General features: G+C 47.1%; 29 non-coding genes across 29 annotated transcripts; all 29 read right to left on the bottom strand.

Moving 5' to 3' along the window:
• Positions 1-457: 457 nt before the first annotated feature.
• TRNAH-GUG (transfer RNA histidin (anticodon GUG)) lies at positions 458-529 on the bottom strand. The gene has a single exon. It is a non-coding gene; the product is annotated as a tRNA-His (tRNA).
• Positions 530-532: 3 nt separating this feature from the next.
• On the bottom strand, positions 533-605 carry TRNAH-AUG (transfer RNA histidin (anticodon AUG)). The gene has a single exon. It is a non-coding gene; the product is annotated as a tRNA-His (tRNA).
• A 925-nt stretch (positions 606-1,530) lies between these two features.
• On the bottom strand, positions 1,531-1,602 carry TRNAH-GUG (transfer RNA histidin (anticodon GUG)). Its single transcript has one exon. It is a non-coding gene; the product is annotated as a tRNA-His (tRNA).
• Positions 1,603-1,610: 8 nt separating this feature from the next.
• Positions 1,611-1,683, bottom strand: TRNAR-ACG (transfer RNA arginine (anticodon ACG)). Its single transcript has one exon. It is a non-coding gene; the product is annotated as a tRNA-Arg (tRNA).
• Positions 1,684-3,681: 1,998 nt separating this feature from the next.
• On the bottom strand, positions 3,682-3,753 carry TRNAH-GUG (transfer RNA histidin (anticodon GUG)). Its single transcript has one exon. It is a non-coding gene; the product is annotated as a tRNA-His (tRNA).
• Positions 3,754-3,761: 8 nt separating this feature from the next.
• TRNAR-ACG (transfer RNA arginine (anticodon ACG)) lies at positions 3,762-3,834 on the bottom strand. The gene has a single exon. It is a non-coding gene; the product is annotated as a tRNA-Arg (tRNA).
• A 925-nt stretch (positions 3,835-4,759) lies between these two features.
• Positions 4,760-4,831, bottom strand: TRNAH-GUG (transfer RNA histidin (anticodon GUG)). The gene has a single exon. It is a non-coding gene; the product is annotated as a tRNA-His (tRNA).
• Positions 4,832-4,839: 8 nt separating this feature from the next.
• On the bottom strand, positions 4,840-4,912 carry TRNAR-ACG (transfer RNA arginine (anticodon ACG)). Its single transcript has one exon. It is a non-coding gene; the product is annotated as a tRNA-Arg (tRNA).
• A 1,005-nt stretch (positions 4,913-5,917) lies between these two features.
• Positions 5,918-5,990, bottom strand: TRNAR-ACG (transfer RNA arginine (anticodon ACG)). Its single transcript has one exon. It is a non-coding gene; the product is annotated as a tRNA-Arg (tRNA).
• A 1,000-nt stretch (positions 5,991-6,990) lies between these two features.
• TRNAH-AUG (transfer RNA histidin (anticodon AUG)) lies at positions 6,991-7,063 on the bottom strand. Its single transcript has one exon. It is a non-coding gene; the product is annotated as a tRNA-His (tRNA).
• A 925-nt stretch (positions 7,064-7,988) lies between these two features.
• Positions 7,989-8,060, bottom strand: TRNAH-GUG (transfer RNA histidin (anticodon GUG)). Its single transcript has one exon. It is a non-coding gene; the product is annotated as a tRNA-His (tRNA).
• An 8-nt stretch (positions 8,061-8,068) lies between these two features.
• Positions 8,069-8,141, bottom strand: TRNAR-ACG (transfer RNA arginine (anticodon ACG)). The gene has a single exon. It is a non-coding gene; the product is annotated as a tRNA-Arg (tRNA).
• A 1,000-nt stretch (positions 8,142-9,141) lies between these two features.
• Positions 9,142-9,214, bottom strand: TRNAR-ACG (transfer RNA arginine (anticodon ACG)). Its single transcript has one exon. It is a non-coding gene; the product is annotated as a tRNA-Arg (tRNA).
• A 1,005-nt stretch (positions 9,215-10,219) lies between these two features.
• Positions 10,220-10,292, bottom strand: TRNAR-ACG (transfer RNA arginine (anticodon ACG)). The gene has a single exon. It is a non-coding gene; the product is annotated as a tRNA-Arg (tRNA).
• Positions 10,293-11,297: 1,005 nt separating this feature from the next.
• On the bottom strand, positions 11,298-11,370 carry TRNAR-ACG (transfer RNA arginine (anticodon ACG)). The gene has a single exon. It is a non-coding gene; the product is annotated as a tRNA-Arg (tRNA).
• A 925-nt stretch (positions 11,371-12,295) lies between these two features.
• TRNAH-GUG (transfer RNA histidin (anticodon GUG)) lies at positions 12,296-12,367 on the bottom strand. Its single transcript has one exon. It is a non-coding gene; the product is annotated as a tRNA-His (tRNA).
• Positions 12,368-12,375: 8 nt separating this feature from the next.
• Positions 12,376-12,448, bottom strand: TRNAR-ACG (transfer RNA arginine (anticodon ACG)). Its single transcript has one exon. It is a non-coding gene; the product is annotated as a tRNA-Arg (tRNA).
• Positions 12,449-13,373: 925 nt separating this feature from the next.
• On the bottom strand, positions 13,374-13,445 carry TRNAH-GUG (transfer RNA histidin (anticodon GUG)). Its single transcript has one exon. It is a non-coding gene; the product is annotated as a tRNA-His (tRNA).
• Positions 13,446-13,448: 3 nt separating this feature from the next.
• TRNAH-AUG (transfer RNA histidin (anticodon AUG)) lies at positions 13,449-13,521 on the bottom strand. The gene has a single exon. It is a non-coding gene; the product is annotated as a tRNA-His (tRNA).
• A 1,005-nt stretch (positions 13,522-14,526) lies between these two features.
• TRNAR-ACG (transfer RNA arginine (anticodon ACG)) lies at positions 14,527-14,599 on the bottom strand. Its single transcript has one exon. It is a non-coding gene; the product is annotated as a tRNA-Arg (tRNA).
• Positions 14,600-15,605: 1,006 nt separating this feature from the next.
• On the bottom strand, positions 15,606-15,678 carry TRNAR-ACG (transfer RNA arginine (anticodon ACG)). Its single transcript has one exon. It is a non-coding gene; the product is annotated as a tRNA-Arg (tRNA).
• Positions 15,679-16,603: 925 nt separating this feature from the next.
• On the bottom strand, positions 16,604-16,675 carry TRNAH-GUG (transfer RNA histidin (anticodon GUG)). The gene has a single exon. It is a non-coding gene; the product is annotated as a tRNA-His (tRNA).
• A 3-nt stretch (positions 16,676-16,678) lies between these two features.
• On the bottom strand, positions 16,679-16,751 carry TRNAR-ACG (transfer RNA arginine (anticodon ACG)). Its single transcript has one exon. It is a non-coding gene; the product is annotated as a tRNA-Arg (tRNA).
• Positions 16,752-17,757: 1,006 nt separating this feature from the next.
• On the bottom strand, positions 17,758-17,830 carry TRNAR-ACG (transfer RNA arginine (anticodon ACG)). Its single transcript has one exon. It is a non-coding gene; the product is annotated as a tRNA-Arg (tRNA).
• A 925-nt stretch (positions 17,831-18,755) lies between these two features.
• Positions 18,756-18,827, bottom strand: TRNAH-GUG (transfer RNA histidin (anticodon GUG)). Its single transcript has one exon. It is a non-coding gene; the product is annotated as a tRNA-His (tRNA).
• An 8-nt stretch (positions 18,828-18,835) lies between these two features.
• Positions 18,836-18,908, bottom strand: TRNAR-ACG (transfer RNA arginine (anticodon ACG)). Its single transcript has one exon. It is a non-coding gene; the product is annotated as a tRNA-Arg (tRNA).
• A 1,005-nt stretch (positions 18,909-19,913) lies between these two features.
• On the bottom strand, positions 19,914-19,986 carry TRNAR-ACG (transfer RNA arginine (anticodon ACG)). The gene has a single exon. It is a non-coding gene; the product is annotated as a tRNA-Arg (tRNA).
• A 925-nt stretch (positions 19,987-20,911) lies between these two features.
• On the bottom strand, positions 20,912-20,983 carry TRNAH-GUG (transfer RNA histidin (anticodon GUG)). The gene has a single exon. It is a non-coding gene; the product is annotated as a tRNA-His (tRNA).
• A 3-nt stretch (positions 20,984-20,986) lies between these two features.
• TRNAH-AUG (transfer RNA histidin (anticodon AUG)) lies at positions 20,987-21,059 on the bottom strand. Its single transcript has one exon. It is a non-coding gene; the product is annotated as a tRNA-His (tRNA).
• Positions 21,060-21,529: the final 470 nt, after the last annotated feature.

Genomic DNA, 21,529 nt, shown 5'->3' with positions numbered 1-21,529 from the left:
GCTAAGTTCTTCTATCTCCTTCTAGGAGCAAAATCCTCAAAGCATTATCTCTGCATGATTGATCAGGGTCTGCTGTGAAAGTTGTCTGTGCAGAACAATGTCAAAGCAGAGTTGTCCTTTAAGCATTGCTAGCAGCCATCCAAAGTATGGGCGCCAAGGTGAATTGATGCTCAAGTGCTCTGTGTAACATAGGTCTTTTTCTTGTGCGGGTTTCTTGGGGAAGGCAAGTGGTGAAAGTTGGCCTAGGCTTAGCAAGGGACTGGCAACTGGTGAGGCCAAGATGCCATGTGAGGATGGTGTTTGTGAAGATGTTTGAAGATGCTACAAAGCAGAGAAAGGCAAAATGTTGTAATGAAGAAGTGAAGCAAGCAGAGCCGAAGGTTCCTGGATGCTTTAGAAAGTCACTAGATTGGTTGCAACCTGAAGAAATAGTTGCAGAGGAAGAAAGTAAAGAGCCTGCCGTGACCCGGAATCGAACCGGGGTTGCTGCGGCCACAACGCAGAGTACTAACCACTATACGATCACGGCAATCGATCCAGGTAGGAGTCAAACCTACAATCTTCTGATCCATAGTCAGACGCGTTATCCATTGCGCCACTGGCCCTACTGCTGACATATGTATAGCAAGTTTTTCTTGCGGCCGCAAGGAGACCGGGCCTCGTTGAAGTGCCCTATTCCACTGAACGTCTTCTGTAGCGAGAACTTCTTTGAGAGATAATCTCTATAAAAATGTCATGAATTTGCTCTCTCTGAGTCCAGATATTCACAATGCTGTTCTAAAAGCTTGAAGAAGGTTGCAAGAGGAGTGCAGAAAGCAGCCTGCCGTAAACCGTATTCACACCAGGTTGCTTGCAGCCATAACAAAGAGTACTAGCCACTATAGGATCAGGGCACATTTTGTATGCTAGTCCCGGAGTTATTCACACATTTCTTAAGCTGTTGTTGTTGCAGCCGCACCGAGTGTAGTTAGTGTTAACGGGAAAGTTGCTGGGTGAAGACAAGGAGTGAAGCCAAGCAGTATGGAAAGGGTCCTCTGTCTGAGCAGCTGTCTGTTGTGAGTGGGGCACGGCAGGCTAAGTTCTTCTATCTCCTTCTAAGAGCAAAATCCTCAAAGCATTATCTCTGCATGATTGATCAGGGTCTGCTGTTAAAGTTGTCTGTGCAGAACAATGTCAAAGCAGAGTTGTCCTTTAAGCATTGCTAGCAGCCATCCAAAGTATGGGCGCCAAGGTGAATTGATGCTCAAGTGCTCTGTGTAACATAGGTCTTTTTCTTGTGCGGGTTTCTTGGGGAAGGCAAGTGGTGAAAGTTGGCCTAGGCTTAGCAAGGGACTGGCAACTGGTGAGGCCAAGATGCCATGTGAGGATGGTGTTTGTGAAGATGTTTGAAGATGCTACAAAGCAGAGAAAGGCAAAATGTTGTAATGAAGAAGTGAAGCAAGCAGAGCCGAAGGTTCCTGGATGCTTTAGAAAGTCACTAGATTGGTTGCAACCTGAAGAAATAGTTGCAGAGGAAGAAAGTAAAGAGCCTGCCGTGACCCGGATTCGAACCGGGGTTGCTGCGGCCACAACGCAGAGTACTAACCACTATACGATCACGGCATGATAATCGAGCCAGGTAGGAGTCGAACCTACAATCTTCTGATCCGTAGTCAGACGCGTTATCCATTGCGCCACTGGCCCTACTGCTGACATACGTATAGCAAGTTTTTCTTGTGGCCGCAAGGAGACCGGGCCTCGTTGAAGTGCCCTATTCCACTGAACGTCTTCTGTAGCGAGAACTTCTTTGAGAGATAATCTCTATAAAAATGTCATGAATTTGCTCTCTCTGAGTCCAGATATTCACAATGCTGTTCTAAAAGCTTGAAGAAGGTTGCAAGAGGAGTGCAGAAAGCAGCCTGCCGTAAACCGTATTCACACCAGGTTTCTTGCAGCCATAACAAAGAGTACTAGCCACTATAGGATCAGGGCACATTTTGTATGCTAGTCCCGGAGTTATTCACACATTTCTTAAGCTGTTGTTGTTGCAGCCGCACCGAGTGTAGTTAGTGTTAACGGGAAAGTTGCTGGGTGAAGACAAGGAGTGAAGCCAAGCAGTATGGAAAGGGTCCTCTGTCTGAGCAGCTGTCTGTTGTGAGTGGGGCACGGCAGGCTAAGTTCTTCTATCTCCTTCTAGGAGCAAAATCCTCAAAGCATTATCTCTGCATGATTGATCAGGGTCTGCTGTTAAAGTTGTCTGTGCAGAACAATGTCAAAGCAGAGTTGTCCTTTAAGCATTGCTAGCAGCCATCCAAAGTATGGGCGCCAAGGTGAATTGATGCTCAAGTGCTCTGTGTAACATAGGTCTTTTTCTTGTGCGGGTTTCTTGGGGAAGGCAAGTGGTGAAAGTTGGCCTAGGCTTAGCAAGGGACTGGCAACTGGTGAGGCCAAGATGCCATGTGAGGATGGTGTTTGTGAAGATGTTTGAAGATGCTACAAAGCAGAGAAAGGCAAAATGTTGTAATGAAGAAGTGAAGCAAGCAGAGCCGAAGGTTCCTGGATGCTTTAGAAAGTCACTAGATTGGTTGCAACCTGAAGAAATAGTTGCAGAGGAAGAAAGTAAAGAGCCTGCCGTGACCCAGATTCGAACCGGGGTTGCTGCAGCCACAACGCAGAGTACTAACCACTATACGATCACGGCAATCGAGCCAGGTAGGAGTCGAACCTACAATCTGCTGATCCGGAGTCAGGCGCGTTATCTATTGCGCCACTGGCCCTACTGCTGACATACGTATAGCAAGTTTTTCTTGCGGCCGCAAGGAGACCGGGCCTCGTTGAAGTGCCCTATTCCACTGAACTTCTTATGTAGCGAGAACTTCTTTGAGAGATAATCTCTATAAAAATGTCATGAATTTGCTCTCTCTGAGTCCAGATATTCACAACGCTGTTCTAAAAGCTTGAAGAAGGTTGCAAGAGGAGTGCAGAAAGCAGCCTGCCGTAAACCGTATTCACACCAGGTTGCTTGCAGCCATAACAAAGAGTACTAGCCACTATAGGATCAGGGCACATTTTGTATGCTAGTCCCGGAGTTATTCACACATTTCTTAAGCTGTTGTTGTTGCAGCCGCACCGAGTGTAGTTAGTGTTAACGGGAAAGTTGCTGGGTGAAGACAAGGAGTGAAGCCAAGCAGTATGGAAAGGGTCCTCTGTCTGAGCAGCTGTCTGTTGTGAGTGGGGCACGGCAGGCTAAGTTCTTCTATCTCCTTCTAGGAGCAAAATCCTCAAAGCATTATCTCTGCATGATTGATCAGGGTCTGCTGTTAAAGTTGTCTGTGCAGAACAATGTCAAAGCAGAGTTGTCCTTTAAGCATTGCTAGCAGCCATCCAAAGTATGGGCGCCAAGGTGAATTGATGCTCAAGTGCTCTGTGTAACATAGGTCTTTTTCTTGTGCGGGTTTCTTGGGGAAGGCAAGTGGTGAAAGTTGGCCTAGGCTTAGCAAGGGACTGGCAACTGGTGAGGCCAAGATGCCATGTGAGGATGGTGTTTGTGAAGATGTTTGAAGATGCTACAAAGCAGAGAAAGGCAAAATGTTGTAATGAAGAAGTGAAGCAAGCAGAGCCGAAGGTTCCTGGATGCTTTAGAAAGTCACTAGATTGGTTGCAACCTGAAGAAATAGCTGCAGAGGAAGAAAGTAAAGAGCCTGCCGTGACCCGGATTCGAACCGGGGTTGCTGCGGCCACAACGCAGAGTACTAACCACTATACGATCACGGCATGTTAATCGAGCCAGGTAGGAGTCGAACCTACAATCTTCTGATCCGTAGTCAGACGCGTTATCCATTGCGCCACTGGCCCTACTGCTGACATACGTATAGCAAGTTTTTCTTGCGGCCGCAAGGAGACCGGGCCTCGTTGAAGTGCCCTATTCCACTGAACGTCTTCTGTAGCGAGAACTTCTTTGAGAGATAATCTCTATAAAAATGTCATGAATTTGCTCTCTCTGAGTCCAGATATTCACAATGCTGTTCTAAAAGCTTGAAGAAGGTTGCAAGAGGAGTGCAGAAAGCAGCCTGCCGTAAACCGTATTCACACCAGGTTGCTTGCAGCCATAACAAAGAGTACTAGCCACTATAGGATCAGGGCACATTTTGTATGCTAGTCCCGGAGTTATTCACACATTTCTTAAGCTGTTGTTGTTGCAGCCGCACCGAGTGTAGTTAGTGTTAACGGGAACGTTGCTGGGTGAAGACAAGGAGTGAAGCCAAGCAGTATGGAAAGGGTCCTCTGTCTGAGCAGCTGTCTGTTGTGAGTGGGGCACGGCAGGCTAAGTTCTTCTATCTCCTTCTAGGAGCAAAATCCTCAAAGCATTATCTCTGCATGATTGATCAGGGTCTGCTGTGAAAGTTGTCTGTGCAGAACAATGTCAAAGCAGAGTTGTCCTTTAAGCATTGCTAGCAGCCATCCAAAGTATGGGCGCCAAGGTGAATTGATGCTCAAGTGCTCTGTGTAACATAGGTCTTTTTCTTGTGCGGGTTTCTTGGGGAAGGCAAGTGGTGAAAGTTGGCCTAGGCTTAGCAAGGGACTGGCAACTGGTGAGGCCAAGATGCCATGTGAGGATGGTGTTTGTGAAGATGTTTGAAGATGCTACAAAGCAGAGAAAGGCAAAATGTTGTGATGAAGAAGTGAAGCAAGCAGAGCCGAAGGTTCCTGGATGCTTTAGAAAGTCACTAGATTGGTTGCAACCTGAAGAAATAGTTGCAGAGGAAGAAAGTAAAGAGCCTGCCGTGACCCGGATTCGAACCGGGGTTGCTGCGGCCACAACACAGAGTACTAACCACTATACGATCACGGCATGTTAATCGAGCCAGGTAGGAGTTGAACCTACAATCTTCTGATCCGTAGTCAGACACGTTATCCATTGCGCCACTGGCCCTACTGCTGACATACGTATAGCAAGTTTTTCTAGCGGACGCAAGGAGACCGGGCCTCGTTGAAGTGCCCTATTCCACTGAACGTCTTCTGTAGCGAGAACTTCTTTGAGAGATAATCTCTATAAAAATGTCATGAATTTGCTCTCTCTGAGTCCAGATATTCACAATGCTGTTCTAAAAGCTTGAAGAAGGTTGCAAGAGGAGTGCAGAAAGCAGCCTGCCGTAAACCGTATTCACACCAGGTTGCTTGCAGCCATAACAAAGAGTACTAGCCACTATAGGATCAGGGCACATTTTGTATGCTAGTCCCGGAGTTATTCACACATTTCTTAAGCTGTTGTTGTTGCAGCCGCACCGAGTGTAGTTAGTGTTAACGGGAAAGTTGCTGGGTGAAGACAAGGAGTGAAGCCAAGCAGTATGGAAAGGGTCCTCTGTCTGAGCAGCTGTCTGTTGTGAGTGGGGCACGGCAGGCTAAGTTCTTCTATCTCCTTCTAGGAGCAAAATCCTCAAAGCATTATCTCTGCATGATTGATCAGGGTCTGCTGTTAAAGTTGTCTGTGCAGAACAATGTCAAAGCAGAGTTGTCCTTTAAGCATTGCTAGCAGCCATCCAAAGTATGGGCGCCAAGGTGAATTGATGCTCAAGTGCTCTGTGTAACATAGGTCTTTTTCTTGTGCGGGTTTCTTGGGGAAGGCAAGTGGTGAAAGTTGGCCTAGGCTTAGCAAGGGACTGGCAACTGGTGAGGCCAAGATGCCATGTGAGGATGGTGTTTGTGAAGATGTTTGAAGATGCTACAAAGCAGAGAAAGGCAAAATGTTGTAATGAAGAAGTGAAGCAAGCAGAGCCGAAGGTTCCTGGATGCTTTAGAAAGTCACTAGATTGGTTGCAACCTGAAGAAATAGTTGCAGAGGAAGAAAGTAAAGAGCCTGCCGTGACCCAGATTCGAACCAGGGTTGCTGCGGCCACAACGCAGAGTACTAACCACTATACGATCACGGCATGTTAATCGAGCCAGGTAGGAGTCGAACCTACAATCTTCTGATCCGTAGTCAGACGCGTTATCCATTGCGCCACTGGCCCTTCTGCTGACAAACGTATAGCAAGTTTTTCTTGCGGCCGCAAGGAGACCGGGCCTCGTTGAAGTGCCCTATTCCACTGAACGTCTTCTGTAGCGAGAACTTCTTTGAGAGATAATCTCTATAAAAATGTCATGAATTTGCTCTCTCTGAGTCCAGATATTCACAATGCTGTTCTAAAAGCTTGAAGAAGGTTGCAAGAGGAGTGCAGAAAGCAGCCTGCCGTAAACCGTATTCACACCAGGTTGCTTGCAGCCATAACAAAAAGTACTAGCCACTATAGGATCAGGGCACATTTTGTATGCTAGTCCCGGAGTTATTCACACATTTCTTAAGCTGTTGTTGTTGCAGCCGCACCGAGTGTAGTTAGTGTTAACGGGAAAGTTGCTGGGTGAAGACAAGGAGTGAAGCCAAGCAGTATGGAAAGGGTCCTCTGTCTGAGCAGCTGTCTGTTGTGAGTGGGGCACGGCAGGCTAAGTTCTTCTATCTCCTTCTAGGAGCAAAATCCTCAAAGCATTATCTCTGCATGATTGATCAGGGTCTGCTGTTAAAGTTGTCTGTGCAGAACAATGTCAAAGCAGAGTTGTCCTTTAAGCATTGCTAGCAGCCATCCAAAGTATGGGCGCCAAGGTGAATTGATGCTCAAGTGCTCTGTGTAACATAGGTCTTTTTCTTGTGCGGGTTTCTTGGGGAAGGCAAGTGGTGAAAGTTGGCCTAGGCTTAGCAAGGGACTGGCAACTGGTGAGGCCAAGATGCCATGTGAGGATGGTGTTTGTGAAGATGTTTGAAGATGCTACAAAGCAGAGAAAGGCAAAATGTTGTAATGAAGAAGTGAAGCAAGCAGAGCCGAAGGTTCCTGGATGCTTTAGAAAGTCACTAGATTGGTTGCAACCTGAAGAAATAGTTGCAGAGGAAGAAAGTAAAGAGCCTGCCGTGACCCAGATTCGAACCGGGGTTGCTGCGGCCACAACGCAGAGTACTAACCACTATACGATCACGGCAATCGAGCCAGGTAGGAGTCGAACCTACAATCTTCTGATCCATAGTCAGACGCGTTATCCATTGCGCCACCGGCCCTACTGCTGACATATGTATAGCAAGTTTTTCTTGCGGCCGCAAGGAGACCGGACCTCGTTGAAGTGCCCTATTCCACTGAACGTCTTCTGTAGCGAGAACTTCTTTGAGAGATAATCTCTATAAAAATGTCATGAATTTGCTCTCTCTGAGTCCAGATATTCACAATGCTGTTCTAAAAGCTTGAAGAAGGTTGCAAGAGGAGTGCAGAAAGCAGCCTGCCGTAAACCGTATTCACACCAGGTTGCTTGCAGCCATAACAAAGAGTACTAGCCACTATAGGATCAGGGCACATTTTGTATGCTAGTCCCGGAGTTATTCACACATTTCTTAAGCTGTTGTTGTTGCAGCCGCACCGAGTGTAGTTAGTGTTAACGGGAAAGTTGCTGGGTGAAGACAAGGAGTGAAGCCAAGCAGTATGGAAAGGGTCCTCTGTCTGAGCAGCTGTCTGTTGTGAGTGGGGCACGGCAGGCTAAGTTCTTCTATCTCCTTCTAGGAGCAAAATCCTCAAAGCATTATCTCTGCATGATTGATCAGGGTCTGCTGTTAAAGTTGTCTGTGCAGAACAATGTCAAAGCAGAGTTGTCCTTTAAGCATTGCTAGCAGCCATCCAAAGTATGGGCGCCAAGGTGAATTGATGCTCAAGTGCTCTGTGTAACATAGGTCTTTTTCTTGTGCGGGTTTCTTGGGGAAGGCAAGTGGTGAAAGTTGGCCTAGGCTTAGCAAGGGACTGGCAACTGGTGAGGCCAAGATGCCATGTGAGGATGGTGTTTGTGAAGATGTTTGAAGATGCTACAAAGCAGAGAAAGGCAAAATGTTGTAATGAAGAAGTGAAGCAAGCAGAGCCGAAGGTTCCTGGATGCTTTAGAAAGTCACTAGATTGGTTGCAACCTGAAGAAATAGTTGCAGAGGAAGAAAGTAAAGAGCCTGCCGTGACCCGGATTCGAACCGGGGTTGCTGCGGCCACAACGCAGAGTACTAACCACTATACGATCACGGCATGTTAATCGAGCCAGGTAGGAGTCGAACCTACAATCTTCTGATCCGTAGTCAGACGCGTTATCCATTGCGCCACTGGCCCTACTGCTGACATACGTATAGCAAGTTTTTCTTGCGGCCGCAAGGAGACCGGGCCTCGTTGAAGTGCCCTATTCCACTGAACGTCTTCTGTAGCGAGAACTTCTTTGAGAGATAATCTCTATAAAAATGTCATTAATTTGCTCTCTCTGAGTCCAGATATTCACAATGCTGTTCTAAAAGCTTGAAGAAGGTTGCAAGAGGAGTGCAGAAAGCAGCCTGCCGTAAACCGTATTCACACCAGGTTGCTTGCAGCCATAACAAAGAGTACTAGCCACTATAGGATCAGGGCACATTTTGTATGCTAGTCCCGGAGTTATTCACACATTTCTTAAGCTGTTGTTGTTGCAGCCGCACCGAGTGTAGTTAGTGTTAACGGGAAAGTTGCTGGGTGAAGACAAGGAGTGAAGCCAAGCAGTATGGAAAGGGTCCTCTGTCTGAGCAGCTGTCTGTTGTGAGTGGGGCACGGCAGGCTAAGTTCTTCTATCTCCTTCTAGGAGCAAAATCCTCAAAGCATTATCTCTGCATGATTGATCAGGGTCTGCTGTTAAAGTTGTCTGTGCAGAACAATGTCAAAGCAGAGTTGTCCTTTAAGCATTGCTAGCAGCCATCCAAAGTATGGGCGCCAAGGTGAATTGATGCTCAAGTGCTCTGTGTAACATAGGTCTTTTTCTTGTGCGGGTTTCTTGGGGAAGGCAAGTGGTGAAAGTTGGCCTAGGCTTAGCAAGGGACTGGCAACTGGTGAGGCCAAGATGCCATGTGAGGATGGTGTTTGTGAAGATGTTTGAAGATGCTACAAAGCAGAGAAAGGCAAAATGTTGTAATGAAGAAGTGAAGCAAGCAGAGCCGAAGGTTCCTGGATGCTTTAGAAAGTCACTAGATTGGTTGCAACCTGAAGAAATAGTTGCAGAGGAAGAAAGTAAAGAGCCTGCCGTGACCCAGATTCGAACCGGGGTTGCTGCAGCCACAACGCAGAGTACTAACCACTATACGATCACGGCAATCGAGCCAGGTAGGAGTCGAACCTACAATCTTCTGATCCGTAGTCAGACGCGTTATCCATTGCGCCACTGGCCCTACTGCTGATATACGTATAGCAAGTTTTTCTTGCGGCCGCAAGGAGACCGGGCCTCGTTGAAGTGCCCTATTCCACTGAACGTCTTCTGTAGCGAGAACTTCTTTGAGAGATAATCTCTATAAAAATGTCATGAATTTGCTCTCTCTGAGTCCAGATATTCACAATGCTGTTCTAAAAGCTTGAAGAAGGTTGCAAGAGGAGTGCAGAAAGCAGCCTGCCGTAAACCGTATTCACACCAGGTTGCTTGCAGCCATAACAAAGAGTACTAGCCACTATAGGATCAGGGCACATTTTGTATGCTAGTCCCGGAGTTATTCACACATTTCTTAAGCTGTTGTTGTTGCAGCCGCACCGAGTGTAGTTAGTGTTAACGGGAAAGTTGCTGGGTGAAGACAAGGAGTGAAGCCAAGCAGTATGGAAAGGGTCCTCTGTCTGAGCAGCTGTCTGTTGTGAGTGGGGCACGGCAGGCTAAGTTCTTCTATCTCCTTCTAGGAGCAAAATCCTCAAAGCATTATCTCTGCATGATTGATCAGGGTCTGCTGTTAAAGTTGTCTGTGCAGAACAATGTCAAAGCAGAGTTGTCCTTTAAGCATTGCTAGCAGCCATCCAAAGTATGGGCGCCAAGGTGAATTGATGCTCAAGTGCTCTGTGTAACATAGGTCTTTTTCTTGTGCGGGTTTCTTGGGGAAGGCAAGTGGTGAAAGTTGGCCTAGGCTTAGCAAGGGACTGGCAACTGGTGAGGCCAAGATGCCATGTGAGGATGGTGTTTGTGAAGATGTTTGAAGATGCTACAAAGCAGAGAAAGGCAAAATGTTGTAATGAAGAAGTGAAGCAAGCAGAGCCGAAGGTTCCTGGATGCTTTAGAAAGTCACTAGATTGGTTGCAACCTGAAGAAATAGTTGCAGAGGAAGAAAGTAAAGAGCCTGCCGTGACCCGGATTCGAACTGGGGTTGCTGCGGCCACAACGCAGAGTACTAACCACTATACGATCACGGCATGTTAATCGAGCCAGGTAGGAGTCGAACCTACAATCTTCTGATCCGTAGTCAGACGCGTTATCCATTGCGCCACTGGCCCTACTGCTGAAATACGTATAGCAAGTTTTTCTTGCGGCCGCAAGGAGACCGGGCCTCGTTGAAGTGCCCTATTCCACTGAACGTCTTCTGTAGCGAGAACTTCTTTGAGAGATAATCTCTATAAAAATGTCATGAATTTGCTCTCTCTGAGTCCAGATATTCACAATGCTGTTCTAAAAGCTTGAAGAAGGTTGCAAGAGGAGTGCAGAAAGCAGCCTGCCGTAAACCGTATTCACACCAGGTTGCTTGCAGCCATAACAAAGAGTACTAGCCACTATAGGATCAGGGCACATTTTGTATGCTAGTCCCGGAGTTATTCACACATTTCTTAAGCTGTTGTTGTTGCAGCCGCACCGAGTGTAGTTAGTGTTAACGGGAAAGTTGCTGGGTGAAGACAAGGAGTGAAGCCAAGCAGTATGGAAAGGGTCCTCTGTCTGAGCAGCTGTCTGTTGTGAGTGGGGCACGGCAGGCTAAGTTCTTCTATCTCCTTCTAGGAGCAAAATCCTCAAAGCATTATCTCTGCATGATTGATCAGGGTCTGCTGTGAAAGTTGTCTGTGCAGAACAATGTCAAAGCAGAGTTGTCCTTTAAGCATTGCTAGCAGCCATCCAAAGTATGGGCGCCAAGGTGAATTGATGCTCAAGTGCTCTGTGTAACATAGGTCTTTTTCTTGTGCGGGTTTCTTGGGGAAGGCAAGTGGTGAAAGTTGGCCTAGGCTTAGCAAGGGACTGGCAACTGGTGAGGCCAAGATGCCATGTGAGGATGGTGTTTGTGAAGATGTTTGAAGATGCTACAAAGCAGAGAAAGGCAAAATGTTGTGATGAAGAAGTGAAGCAAGCAGAGCCGAAGGTTCCTGGATGCTTTAGAAAGTCACTAGATTGGTTGCAACCTGAAGAAATAGTTGCAGAGGAAGAAAGTAAAGAGCCTGCCGTGACCCGGATTCAAACCGGGGTTGCTGCGGCCACAACACAGAGTACTAACCACTATACGATCACGGCATGTTAATCGAGCCAGGTAGGAGTTGAACCTACAATCTTCTGATCCGTAGTCAGACGCGTTATCCATTGCGCCACTGGCCCTACTGCTGACATACGTATAGCAAGTTTTTCTTGCGGCCGCAAGGAGACCGGGCCTCGTTGAAGTGCCCTATTCCACTGAACGTCTTCTGTAGCGAGAACTTCTTTGAGAGATAATCTCTATAAAAATGTCATGAATTTGCTCTCTCTGAGTCCAGATATTCACAATGCTGTTCTAAAAGCTTGAAGAAGGTTGCAAGAGGAGTGCAGAAAGCAGCCTGCCGTAAACCGTATTCACACCAGGTTGCTTGCAGCCATAACAAAGAGTACTAGCCACTATAGGATCAGGGCACATTTTGTATGCTAGTCCCGGAGTTATTCACACATTTCTTAAGCTGTTGTTGTTGCAGCCGCACCGAGTGTAGTTAGTGTTAACGGGAAAGTTGCTGGGTGAAGACAAGGAGTGAAGCCAAGCAGTATGGAAAGGGTCCTCTGTCTGAGCAGCTGTCTGTTGTGAGTGGGGCACGGCAGGCTAAGTTCTTCTATCTCCTTCTAGGAGCAAAATCCTCAAAGCATTATCTCTGCATGATTGATCAGGGTCTGCTGTTAAAGTTGTCTGTGCAGAACAATGTCAAAGCAGAGTTGTCCTTTAAGCATTGCTAGCAGCCATCCAAAGTATGGGCGCCAAGGTGAATTGATGCTCAAGTGCTCTGTGTAACATAGGTCTTTTTCTTGTGCGGGTTTCTTGGGGAAGGCAAGTGGTGAAAGTTGGCCTAGGCTTAGCAAGGGACTGGCAACTGGTGAGGCCAAGATGCCATGTGAGGATGGTGTTTGTGAAGATGTTTGAAGATGCTACAAAGCAGAGAAAGGCAAAATGTTGTAATGAAGAAGTGAAGCAAGCAGAGCCGAAGGTTCCTGGATGCTTTAGAAAGTCACTAGATTGGTTGCAACCTGAAGAAATAGTTGCAGAGGAAGAAAGTAAAGAGCCTGCCGTGACCCGGATTCGAACCGGGGTTGCTGCGGCCACAACGCAGAGTACTAACCACTATACGATCACGGCATGTTAATCGAGCCAGGTAGGAGTCGAACCTACAATCTTCTGATCCGTAGTCAGACGCGTTATCCATTGCGCCACTGGCCCTACTGCTGACATACGTATAGCAAGTTTTTCTTGCGGCCGCAAGGAGACCGGGCCTCGTTGAAGTGCCCTATTCCACTGAACGTCTTCTGTAGCGAGAACTTCTTTGAGAGATAATCTCTATAAAAATGTCATGAATTTGCTCTCTCTGAGTCCAGATATTCACAATGCTGTTCTAAAAGCTTGAAGAAGGTTGCAAGAGGAGTGCAGAAAGCAGCCTGCCGTAAACCGTATTCACACCAGGTTGCTTGCAGCCATAACAAAGAGTACTAGCCACTATAGGATCAGGGCACATTTTGTATGCTAGTCCCGGAGTTATTCACACATTTCTTAAGCTGTTGTTGTAGCAGCCGCACCGAGTGTAGTTAGTGTTAACGGGAAAGTTGCTGGGTGAAGACAAGGAGTGAAGCCAAGCAGTATGGAAAGGGTCCTCTGTCTGAGCAGCTGTCTGTTGTGAGTGGGGCACGGCAGGCTAAGTTCTTCTATCTCCTTCTAGGAGCAAAATCCTCAAAGCATTATCTCTGCATGATTGATCAGGGTCTGCTGTTAAAGTTGTCTGTGCTGAACAATGTCAAAGCAGAGTTGTCCTTTAAGCATTGCTAGCAGCCATCCAAAGTATGGGCGCCAAGGTGAATTGATGCTCAAGTGCTCTGTGTAACATAGGTCTTTTTCTTGTGCGGGTTTCTTGGGGAAGGCAAGTGGTGAAAGTTGGCCTAGGCTTAGCAAGGGACTGGCAACTGGTGAGGCCAAGATGCCATGTGAGGATGGTGTTTGTGAAGATGTTTGAAGATGCTACAAAGCAGAGAAAGGCAAAATGTTGTAATGAAGAAGTGAAGCAAGCAGAGCCGAAGGTTCCTGGATGCTTTAGAAAGTCACTAGATTGGTTGCAACCTGAAGAAATAGTTGCAGAGGAAGAAAGTAAAGAGCCTGCCGTGACCCGGATTCGAACCGGGGTTGCTGCGGCCACAACGCAGAGTACTAACCACTATACGATCACGGCAATCGAGCCAGGTAGGAGTCGAACCTACAATCTTCTGATCCATAGTCAGACGCGTTATCCATTGCGCCACTGGCCCTACTGCTGACATAGGTATAGCAAGTTTTTCTTGCGGCCGCAAGGAGACCGGGCCTCGTTGAAGTGCCCTATTCCACTGAACGTCTTCTGTAGCGAGAACTTCTTTGAGAGATAATCTCTATAAAAATGTCATGAATTTGCTCTCTCTGAGTCCAGATATTCACAATGCTGTTCTAAAAGCTTGAAGAAGGTTGCAAGAGGAGTGCAGAAAGCAGCCTGCCGTAAACCATATTCACACCAGGTGGCTTGCAGCCATAACAAAGAGTACTAGCCACTATAGGATCAGGGCACATTTTGTATGCTAGTCCCGGAGTTATTCACACATTTCTTAAGCTGTTGTTGTTGCAGCCGCACCGAGTGTAGTTAGTGTTAACGGGAAAGTTGCTGGGTGAAGACAAGGAGTGAAGCCAAGCAGTATGGAAAGGGTCCTCTGTCTGAGCAGCTGTCTGTTGTGAGTGGGGCACGGCAGGCTAAGTTCTTCTATCTCCTTCTAGGAGCAAAATCCTCAAAGCATTATCTCTGCATGATTGATCAGGGTCTGCTGTTAAAGTTGTCTGTGCAGAACAATGTCAAAGCAGAGTTGTCCTTTAAGCATTGCTAGCAGCCATCCAAAGTATGGGCGCCAAGGTGAATTGATGCTCAAGTGCTCTGTGTAACATAGGTCTTTTTCTTGTGCGGGTTTCTTGGGGAAGGCAAGTGGTGAAAGTTGGCCTAGGCTTAGCAAGGGACTGGCAACTGGTGAGGCCAAGATGCCATGTGAGGATGGTGTTTGTGAAGATGTTTGAAGATGCTACAAAGCAGAGAAAGGCAAAATGTTGTAATGAAGAAGTGAAGCAAGCAGAGCCGAAGGTTCCTGGATGCTTTAGAAAGTCACTAGATTGGTTGCAACCTGAAGAAATAGTTGCAGAGGAAGAAAGTAAAGAGCCTGCCGTGACCCGGATTCGAACTGGGGTTGCTGCGGCCACAACGCAGAGTACTAACCACTATACGATCACGGCATGTTAATCGAGCCAGGTAGGAGTCGAACCTACAATCTTCTGATCCGTAGTCAGACGCGTTATCCATTGCGCCACTGGCCCTACTGCTGAAATACGTATAGCAAGTTTTTCTTGCGGCCGCAAGGAGACCGGGCCTCGTTGAAGTGCCCTATTCCACTGAACGTCTTCTGTAGCGAGAACTTCTTTGAGAGATAATCTCTATAAAAATGTCATGAATTTGCTCTCTCTGAGTCCAGATATTCACAATGCTGTTCTAAAAGCTTGAAGAAGGTTGCAAGAGGAGTGCAGAAAGCAGCCTGCCGTAAACCGTATTCACACCAGGTTGCTTGCAGCCATAACAAAGAGTACTAGCCACTATAGGATCAGGGCACATTTTGTATGCTAGTCCCGGAGTTATTCACACATTTCTTAAGCTGTTGTTGTTGCAGCCGCACCGAGTGTAGTTAGTGTTAACGGGAAAGTTGCTGGGTGAAGACAAGGAGTGAAGCCAAGCAGTATGGAAAGGGTCCTCTGTCTGAGCAGCTGTCTGTTGTGAGTGGGGCACGGCAGGCTAAGTTCTTCTATCTCCTTCTAGGAGCAAAATCCTCAAAGCATTATCTCTGCATGATTGATCAGGGTCTGCTGTGAAAGTTGTCTGTGCAGAACAATGTCAAAGCAGAGTTGTCCTTTAAGCATTGCTAGCAGCCATCCAAAGTATGGGCGCCAAGGTGAATTGATGCTCAAGTGCTCTGTGTAACATAGGTCTTTTTCTTGTGCGGGTTTCTTGGGGAAGGCAAGTGGTGAAAGTTGGCCTAGGCTTAGCAAGGGACTGGCAACTGGTGAGGCCAAGATGCCATGTGAGGATGGTGTTTGTGAAGATGTTTGAAGATGCTACAAAGCAGAGAAAGGCAAAATGTTGTGATGAAGAAGTGAAGCAAGCAGAGCCGAAGGTTCCTGGATGCTTTAGAAAGTCACTAGATTGGTTGCAACCTGAAGAAATAGTTGCAGAGGAAGAAAGTAAAGAGCCTGCCGTGACCCGGATTCGAAACCGGGGTTGCTGCGGCCACAACACAGAGTACTAACCACTATACGATCACGGCATGTTAATCGAGCCAGGTAGGAGTCGAACCTACAATCTTCTGATCCGTAGTCAGACGCGTTATCCATTGCGCCACTGGCCCTACTGCTGACATAGGTATAGCAAGATTTTCTTGCGGCCGCAAGGAGACCGGGCCTCGTTGAAGTGCCCTATTCCACTGAACGTCTTCTGTAGCGAGAACTTCTTTGAGAGATAATCTCTATAAAAATGTCATGAATTTGCTCTCTCTGAGTCCAGATATTCACAATGCTGTTCTAAAAGCTTGAAGAAGGTTGCAAGAGGAGTGCAGAAAGCAGCCTGCCGTAAACCATATTCACACCAGGTGGCTTGCAGCCATAACAAAGAGTACTAGCCACTATAGGATCAGGGCACATTTTGTATGCTAGTCCCGGAGTTATTCACACATTTCTTAAGCTGTTGTTGTTGCAGCCACACCGAGTGTAGTTAGTGTTAACGGGAAAGTTGCTGGGTGAAGACAAGGAGTGAAGCCAAGCAGTATGGAAAGGGTCCTCTGTCTGAGCAGCTGTCTGTTGTGAGTGGGGCACGGCAGGCTAAGTTCTTCTATCTCCTTCTAGGAGCAAAATCCTCAAAGCATTATCTCTGCATGATTGATCAGGGTCTGCTGTTAAAGTTGTCTGTGCAGAACAATGTCAAAGCAGAGTTGTCCTTTAAGCATTGCTAGCAGCCATCCAAAGTATGGGCGCCAAGGTGAATTGATGCTCAAGTGCTCTGTGTAACATAGGTCTTTTTCTTGTGCGGGTTTCTTGGGGAAGGCAAGTGGTGAAAGTTGGCCTAGGCTTAGCAAGGGACTGGCAACTGGTGAGGCCAAGATGCCATGTGAGGATGGTGTTTGTGAAGATGTTTGAAGATGCTACAAAGCAGAGAAAGGCAAAATGTTGTAATGAAGAAGTGAAGCAAGCAGAGCCGAAGGTTCCTGGATGCTTTAGAAAGTCACTAGATTGGTTGCAACCTGAAGAAATAGTTGCAGAGGAAGAAAGTAAAGAGCCTGCCGTGACCCGGATTCGAACCGGGGTTGCTGCGGCCACAACGCAGAGTACTAACCACTATACGATCACGGCAATCGAGCCAGGTAGGAGTCAAACCTACAATCTTCTGATCCGTAGTCAGACGCGTTATCCATTGCGCCACTGGCCCTACTGCTGACATACGTATAGCAAGTTTTTCTTGCGGCCGCAAGGAGACCGGGCCTCGTTGAAGTGCCCTATTCCACTGAACGTCTTCTGTAGCGAGAACTTCTTTGAGAGATAATCTCTATAAAAATGTCATGAATTTGCTCTCTCTGAGTCCAGATATTCACAATGCTGTTCTAAAAGCTTGAAGAAGGTTGCAAGAGGAGTGCAGAAAGCAGCCTGCCGTAAACCGTATTCACACCAGGTTGCTTGCAGCCATAACAAAGAGTACTAGCCACTATAGGATCAGGGCACATTTTGTATGCTAGTCCCGGAGTTATTCACACATTTCTTAAGCTGTTGTTGTTGCAGCCGCACCGAGTGTAGTTAGTGTTAACGGGAAAGTTGCTGGGTGAAGACAAGGAGTGAAGCCAAGCAGTATGGAAAGGGTCCTCTGTCTGAGCAGCTGTCTGTTGTGAGTGGGGCACGGCAGGCTAAGTTCTTCTATCTCCTTCTAGGAGCAAAATCCTCAAAGCATTATCTCTGCATGATTGATCAGGGTCTGCTGTTAAAGTTGTCTGTGCAGAACAATGTCAAAGCAGAGTTGTCCTTTAAGCATTGCTAGAAGCCATCCAAAGTATGGGCGCCAAGGTGAATTGATGCTCAAGTGCTCTGTGTAACAGTAGGTCTTTTTCTTGTGCAGGTTTCTTGGGGAAGGCAAGTGGTGAAAGTTGGCCTAGGCTTAGCAAGGGACTGGCAACTGGTGAGGCCAAGATGCCATGTGAGGATGGTGTTTGTGAAGATGTTTGAAGATGCTACAAAGCAGAGAAAGGCAAAATGTTGTAATGAAGAAGTGAAGCAAGCAGAGCCTAAGGTTCCTGGATGCATTCGAAAGTCACTAGATTGGTTGCAACCTGAAGAAATAGTTGCAGAGGAAGAAAGTAAAGAGCCTGCCGTGACCCGGATTTTAACCCGTTTTGCTGCAGCCACAACGCAGAGTACTAACCACTATACGATCACGGCACGTTAAACGAGCCAGGTAGGAGTCGAACCTACAATCTTCTGATCCGTAGTCAGACGCGTTATCCATTGCGCCACTGGCCCTACTGCTGACATACGTATAGCAAGTTTTTCTTGCGGCCGCAAGGAGACCGGGCCTCGTTGAAGTGCCCTATTCCACTGAACGTCTTCTGTAGCGAGAACTTCTTTGAGAGATAATCTCTATAAAAATGTCATGAATTTGCTCTCTCTGAGTCCAGATATTCACAATGCTGTTCTAAAAGCTTGAAGAAGGTTGCAAGAGGAGTGCAGAAAGCAGCCTGCCGTAAACCGTATTCACACCAGGTTGCTTGCAGCCATAACAAAGAGTACTAGCCACTATAGGATCAGGGCACATTTTGTATGCTAGTCCCGGAGTTATTCACACATTTCTTAAGCTGTTGTTGTTGCAGCCGCACCGAGTGTAGTTAGTGTTAACGGGAAAGTTGCTGGGTGAAGACAAGGAGTGAAGCCAAGCAGTATGGAAAGGGTCCTCTGTCTGAGCAGCTGTCTGTTGTGAGTGGGGCACGGCAGGCTAAGTTCTTCTATCTCCTTCTAGGAGCAAAATCCTCAAAGCATTATCTCTGCATGATTGATCAGGGTCTGCTGTTAAAGTTGTCTGTGCAGAACAATGTCAAAGCAGAGTTGTCCTTTAAGCATTGCTAGCAGCCATCCAAAGTATGGGCGCCAAGGTGAATTGATGCTCAAGTGCTCTGTGTAACATAGGTCTTTTTCTTGTGCGGGTTTCTTGGGGAAGGCAAGTGGTGAAAGTTGGCCTAGGCTTAGCAAGGGACTGGCAACTGGTGAGGCCAAGATGCCATGTGAGGATGGTGTTTGTGAAGATGTTTGAAGATGCTACAAAGCAGAGAAAGGCAAAATGTTGTAATGAAGAAGTGAAGCAAGCAGAGCCGAAGGTTCCTGGATGCTTTAGAAAGTCACTAGATTGGTTGCAACCTGAAGAAATAGTTGCAGAGGAAGAAAGTAAAGAGCCTACCGTGACCCGGATTCGAACCGGGGTTGCTGCGGCCACAACGCAGAGTACTAACCACTATACGATCACGGCATGTTAATCGAGCCAGGTAAGAGTCGAACCTACAATCTTCTGATCCGTAGTCAGACGCGTTATCCATTGCGCCACTGGCCCTACTGCTGACATACGTATAGCAAGTTTTTCTTGCGGCCGCAAGGAGACCGGGCCTCGTTGAAGTGCCCTATTCCACTGAACGTCTTCTGTAGCGAGAACTTCTTTGAGAGATAATCTCTATAAAAATGTCATGAATTTGCTCTCTCTGAGTCCAGATATTCACAATGCTGTTCTAAAAGCTTGAAGAAGGTTGCAAGAGGAGTGCAGAAAGCAGCCTGCCGTAAACCGTATTCACACCAGGTTGCTTGCAGCCATAACAAAGAGTACTAGCCACTATGGGATCAGGGCACATTTTGTATGCTAGTCCCGGAGTTATTCACACATTTCTTAAGCTGTTGTTGTTGCAGCCGCACCGAGTGTAGTTAGTGTTAACGGGAAAGTTGCTGGGTGAAGACAAGGAGTGAAGCCAAGCAGTATGGAAAGGGTCCTCTGTCTGAGCAGCTGTCTGTTGTGAGTGGGGCACGGCAGGCTAAGTTCTTCTATCTCCTTCTAGGAGCAAAATCCTCAAAGCATTATCTCTGCATGATTGATCAGGGTCTGCTGTTAAAGTTGTCTGTGCAGAACAATGTCAAAGCAGAGTTGTCCTTTAAGCATTGCTAGCAGCCATCCAAAGTATGGGCGCCAAGGTGAATTGATGCTCAAGTGCTCTGTGTAACATAGGTCTTTTTCTTGTGCGGGTTTCTTGGGGAAGGCAAGTGGTGAAAGTTGGCCTAGGCTTAGCAAGGGACTGGCAACTGGTGAGGCCAAGATGCCATGTGAGGATGGTGTTTGTGAAGATGTTTGAAGATGCTACAAAGCAGAGAAAGGCAAAATGTTGTAATGAAGAAGTGAAGCAAGCAGAGCCGAAGGTTCCTGGATGCTTTAGAAAGTCACTAGATTGGTTGCAACCTGAAGAAATAGTTGCAGAGGAAGAAAGTAAAGAGCCTGCCGTGACCCAGATTCGAACCGGGGTTGCTGCGGCCACAACGCAGAGTACTAACCACTATACGATCACGGCATGTTAATCGAGCCAGGTAGGAGTCGAACCTACAATCTTCTGATCCGTAGTCAGACGCGTTATCCATTGCGCCACTGGCCCTACTGCTGACATACGTATAGCAAGTTTTTCTTGCGGCCGCAAGGAGACCGGGCCTCGTTGAAGTGCCCTATTCCACTGAACGTCTTCTGTAGCGAGAACTTCTTTGAGAGATAATCTCTATAAAAATGTCATGAATTTGCTCTCTCTGAGTCCAGATATTCACAATGCTGTTCTAAAAGCTTGAAGAAGGTTGCAAGAGGAGTGCAGAAAGCAGCCTGCCGTAAACCGTATTCACACCAGGTTGCTTGCAGCCATAACAAAGAGTACTAGCCACTATAGGATCAGGGCACATTTTGTATGCTAGTCCCGGAGTTATTCACACATTTCTTAAGCTGTTGTTGTTGCAGCCGCACCGAGTGTAGTTAGTGTTAACGGGAAAGTTGCTGGGTGAAGACAAGGAGTGAAGCCAAGCAGTATGGAAAGGGTCCTCTGTCTGAGCAGCTGTCTGTTGTGAGTGGGGCACGGCAGGCTAAGTTCTTCTATCTCCTTCTAGGAGCAAAATCCTCAAAGCATTATCTCTGCATGATTGATCAGGGTCTGCTGTTAAAGTTGTCTGTGCAGAACAATGTCAAAGCAGAGTTGTCCTTTAAGCATTGCTAGCAGCCATCCAAAGTATGGGCGCCAAGGTGAATTGATGCTCAAGTGCTCTGTGTAACATAGGTCTTTTTCTTGTGCGGGTTTCTTGGGGAAGGCAAGTGGTGAAAGTTGGCCTAGGCTTAGCAAGGGACTGGCAACTGGTGAGGCCAAGATGCCATGTGAGGATGGTGTTTGTGAAGATGTTTGAAGATGCTACAAAGCAGAGAAAGGCAAAATGTTGTAATGAAGAAGTGAAGCAAGCAGAGCCGAAGGTTCCTGGATGCTTTAGAAAGTCACTAGATTGGTTGCAACCTGAAGAAATAGTTGCAGAGGAAGAAAGTAAAGAGCCTGCCGTGACCCGGATTCGAACCGGGGTTGCTGCGGCCACAACGCAGAGTACTAACCACTATACGATCACGGCAATCGAGCCAGGTAGGAGTCGAACCTACAATCTTCTGATCCATAGTCAGACGCGTTATCCATTGCGCCACTGGCCCTACTGCTGACATACGTATAGCAAGTTTTTCTTGCGGCCTCAAGGAGACCGGGCCTCGTTGAAGTGCCCTATTCCACTGAACGTCTTCTGTAGCGAGAACTTCTTTGAGAGATAATCTCTATAAAAATGTCATAAATTTGCTCTCTCTGAGTCCAGATATTCACAATGCTGTTCTAAAAGCTTGAAGAAGGTTGCAAGAGGAGTGCAGAAAGCAGCCTGCCGTAAACCGTATTCACACCAGGTTGCTTGCAGCCATAACAAAGAGTACTAGCCACTATAGGATCAGGGCACATTTTGTATGCTAGTCCCGGAGTTATTCACACATTTCTTAAGCTGTTGTTGTTGCAGCCGCACCGAGTGTAGTTAGTGTTAACGGGAAAGTTGCTGGGTGAAGACAAGGAGTGAAGCCAAGCAGTATGGAAAGGGTCCTCTGTCTGAGCAGCTGTCTGTTGTGAGTGGGGCACGGCAGGC

This window comes from Hyperolius riggenbachi, chromosome 3, assembly GCF_040937935.1.
Source record: "Hyperolius riggenbachi isolate aHypRig1 chromosome 3, aHypRig1.pri, whole genome shotgun sequence".
Taxonomy (NCBI): Eukaryota; Metazoa; Chordata; class Amphibia; order Anura; family Hyperoliidae; genus Hyperolius; species Hyperolius riggenbachi.
This window is presented reverse-complemented; position numbering and strand designations above follow the sequence as displayed.